Source organism: Belonocnema kinseyi, chromosome 3, assembly GCF_010883055.1.
Source record: "Belonocnema kinseyi isolate 2016_QV_RU_SX_M_011 chromosome 3, B_treatae_v1, whole genome shotgun sequence".
Lineage (NCBI taxonomy): Eukaryota > Metazoa > Arthropoda > Insecta > Hymenoptera > Cynipidae > Belonocnema > Belonocnema kinseyi.
The window spans coordinates 74,362,576-74,364,503 of record NC_046659.1 but is presented as its reverse complement, the minus strand read 5'-3'; positions in this window follow the sequence as shown (position 1 = coordinate 74,364,503).

Here is a 1,928-nt window from a genome sequence, read left to right as displayed (position 1 = left end):
TCTTAAACAGGACGATTTTTGACGACTCTCGGATATGACGCAGTCGTAAGTCGACCCTCACATTATCTTGTATTTTCCTTAACAGTTTCGTGGCAAATCTGAAAGAGAGCGGTCTCTTATATACTCGATTGGAGAAAAAGCAAAATAGAAAATTTTCAATTTGGTATAAATGCACTTTCTTAAAATTTTGCCTCGATATGCAGTTACTAGGAAATCCGGAAACGTACTTAAAGATAAGTAATTCATAGCAATTCATTATAATTTCACGATAAAAGAAAAAAAACAAAGGAAATTTAAACCTACAAACTAAAAATAACGCCGAGATTTTGAACCGGGGTGGGGGGGGGGGGCTCGCTTTTTATCGTAAATTCAAAGATATAGGCCTAAAATAAACACATAAGAAAAGATATATATATTTATATGTATATCACAACGCTGCTGAAGGCTGGTGACCTTCTCAGCATGAAAACAAAAACACAAACCCCAGACGACTTTCTCGGTTCCAGTTCTACTTCCCCCCCTCTCCCAACCGTCCTTTATTAACTGAAGTTTTTGGTGGGACTGACGTTAGAACTACAATCTCCACCACATGACGATTAGATACTTAACTTTGACATGATTTTGACTCAGAAAATAAACTTATTGCATAAAGTTGTTGGTTGGGCGTATAATCTAAACAATGAATAATACAAACTACAAAATAGCCTCGGAAATGACTGGAACTTTTAATGACAAAAGGCATGCACACGGAAAATCAAAAGGTCATGTTTCAGGCGACGAATGGAGACTGGCTGTTTGGAATGCTAGGGGAGTAAATGATCTCAAGGTAAAAGAATTGCATGAAACTATGGACGTGAAGAAACTAGATATTTTATGTGTGCTCGAAACAAAGAAAAAGGGATCGCGAAACTAAAGACATAAAAAACGGCGTGGTGAAAGGCGGATTTGAAATATGGTCAGGAGTAGACTGTGAATCACATGGTAAACAAGGAGTAGGTCTGATTTTGACTGAAAGAGCAAAACAGCATCTTGGAAACCATGGTTTTGTGTCTCCCAGACTGTTGTGGGCTAGAATGAAAGTAGGAATCAGAAGACTATTTATCATAGCATACTACGCGCCGGTTGATAGTGATCCTAGAGAAGTAAAATACGCCTTCTGGGACACTTTAAATGACACAATAAACATCTGCGAACATGCGGAAAGAATAATTCTACTAGGAGACATGAACGTTTGGGTGGGCATCCAAAATCAGGATACAGAAAGAGTATTAAGTAATTTTGGGGATCCAAGAACAAACTATAACGGAGATAAACTAGGTGGCCTATGCTTAGAAAGGGGTCTGTTTATTACAAATACTTGGTTTAGGCATAAAATGATCCACGTGTACACCTGGTCTAAAGGAAATAGCCGCAGTATAATTTACTTTGTGGTTGCGGATGAAAGACTTAGAGAGTTTGTCAAAGATACAAGGGTCATGAGGGGTCCTGAATGCAATACTGATCATTACCTTCTGATCTTAAAAATTAACTTAGGTCGGGGTTGGAGAAAAAAGAGACCCAAGAAAGCAAAACAAACGCGAATCAAAATTGAGATGCTACAGAAACCGGATGTGCAAATACATTTCCAAAATAAGATGATCGAAAGCATAGATAGGGCAACATGGGAGGACCGTATAAAAAACAAAGATTTAGAGGGCGCCTGGACAATGTTACGGGATATCCTTGTTAGATGCACGATCGAAGTGTGTGGTACCGCAGTTGTAGAAGAATTTCTGGTGATGCGTGGTGGAATGATGAAATTCAGGCTTCCCAAAAAGCAAAAAGATAAGCGTACAAGAGAACTTTGTACATCGCAGGTCTTAGCAATGAGGAAATAAGTAGACGTAGAAATGATTATAGACGCGAAAACAGGATACTTAAACGATTAG